At 44.4% G+C, this 2214-nt stretch overlaps 1 non-coding gene across 1 annotated transcript; it reads left to right on the forward strand.

Annotated features, from left to right (window-relative positions):
- The first annotated feature begins 1828 nt into the window (after positions 1-1828).
- On the forward strand, positions 1829-1902 carry trnat-ugu (transfer RNA threonine (anticodon UGU)). Its single transcript has one exon. It is a non-coding gene; the product is annotated as a tRNA-Thr (tRNA).
- Positions 1903-2214: the final 312 nt, after the last annotated feature.

A 2214-nucleotide genomic window follows, 5' to 3' on the forward strand; every position in this document is an offset into this window, starting at 1 on the left:
ATAAAGCTTCCCTTGGTATAGCAAATGTGTTTGGCATAAACGGTATACAGATTACAATTCTGCTGCCATAATGCTGGACAGGACAAGGGGTTTAAAAAAAAAAAAAGAAGTGAGTGCTCATCAAACACAGCTCCAAAGCAGTCCCCAGGTCAGAGCCAGCCTTCTTTAGCAGTTTGCTCAGTTTCTTTGAGTCGCTGGCTCTGATGCTGCTGCCACAGCAGATGGTGCTGAAGAAAGATGCACTCTGCACCACAGACTTATAAGAGATATGCAACAGGTAACCTCCCAGGTGTTCCTCAGCCACCTCTTCTCCTGGGATGGAGACGCTGTTTGGCTTATTGGTGCTCCTCCTAAAATCAGCAGCTGAGGTGATTATTCCCACACCAGGCCACACAGTGGCTGCCCACCTCCCTGCCTCTTGTCCTTCCTTCCCTGGTTACCTGTCAGATTTTAAAAAATAACTGACATTATTCTGTCTTGGGAAACACTGCTGGTGGAAAACATGATACTGGCTGCTGAAAAACTGGCAGAAGTGGACCTTCCAACGTGACAGTGACAGGAAGTAATCAGCTGAAGTCGTCCAGAGATTAACAGAGAACACAAATCAACATTCTGGAATCCGGACTTCACTTCCATCCAGAATCTGTGGTTGGAACCACAGACCAGAAGAGACAGAACAGAAGCCTTCACAAAGCTGTGATGTCATCACTGTAGTGACATCACAATCGATGTCATCTCTGATCTTGTATGACATCACAAAGTTTCTACAGGCCAGACATTTTCACTGCTTTTTCACAGTTGGTCAGGAGTTTATCTGAAGAAACACGTCCAGTTTTTGAAGGATATTTGAAAGTCACAGCAAACGGTTTTCACATCGCCTAAAAAACAATAATTACTATCTTAAATAATCATTTTAACAAGCACTTAGAAACAACGCTTACCTGCTATCTTAAAAAAATGTGATTTGAAGTACTCATAAACAACAAGCAAAATGAGTCAAAGCAAGAAACCATCTCCTCCACTTCAGTCGTGTGACATGGCAGACGACAATTTGCCCGAGGGTTTCTACACGTGTCCCATTACTTTTGGCAGTAAGGAAAGTTATGAGGAACCCAGCAACTGTTGGAAAAAGAACAATCCCAGGTCTCTGCTGCAGCTGGGACTCCTCACTCAGAGGATGTCCAGCTCCTGCAGGATCATCTCCAGGCCTCCGTAGTTCCTCCAGTCAAGTGGAAGTTTCCAGTTTGACAAATCGAGGGGATTCCCTCTAACGCCTCTGCTGCCGACCGAGATTATGGATCAGAGAAATGACAGAACTCTTACCGACAGAAGAATGACAAGATCAGCTATTTATAGCATGGGATGGATATTCTGAGGACAAAGCTGCTGAAGAAACATTTCTTTCTGACAGGAGAAAAAGACAGAAGAGTGGCAGCAGAGAGCGGCTGCTCCATGACTGAGGAAAAACTAAAGAAGGTGGAAAACTGTTTGACGTGTGAGCGGCATCTCCGTCAAAAGTGTGAGCAGGAGCTCAAGCAGTGCAACCGAGTCACTGCAGGATTGTGTGAAACTCTGAAAGCATTAGCAGCAGTAACTGAATATCAGTCAGTTCTGAAAGAGGTAGAGAGCTGGAAAGAGCAACTGAAAGAAAAGAGCCACGTTGGTGGAGCGGAACTCTCTCTTAGATTAGCCAGAACTATCGAGAAAAGCCAGGCTTTCTGCGAATACAGCTTTGTGGAGCACCCCTAAGGACTTCCAAAACTTCCAGACTTCCGAACAGGGTTCCAGTTCCTGCTCTTTATTCTTTCATCAGTTTTATGAACCATGTGGCGCTGTGGCTTAGTTGGTCACAGTGCCTGTCTTGTAAACAGGAGATCCTGGGTTCAAATCCCAGCAGTGCCTTTGGGCCTTCAGAGCAAGCCATGACTTAGCATATAAAACAGCTTATTATCAGCTTTCTACTAAATCCTTTTCACTGGTCCACTTAATGAAAGTGCGTATAAACAGCACACAGCTTTTAAAGTCTCATTTATGCCATTTTTATACTTTCAGAGTGTAATTTTCCTCCGTTCACATAACACGTCAAATGGTTAGGGTACAGTACGGTGGAGGTTCTCCTCCTGTCACACTGCATAACATCAAAATGAACGTACAAACCGTGAAATAGTCAGAGTTAGAGTAAAAGCTGAGGGCAGGACGTCATTTCCTTGAAAT

The sequence above is a fragment of the Odontesthes bonariensis genome, chromosome 11, assembly GCF_027942865.1.
Source record: "Odontesthes bonariensis isolate fOdoBon6 chromosome 11, fOdoBon6.hap1, whole genome shotgun sequence".
In the NCBI taxonomy this organism is placed as follows: Eukaryota; Metazoa; Chordata; class Actinopteri; order Atheriniformes; family Atherinopsidae; genus Odontesthes; species Odontesthes bonariensis.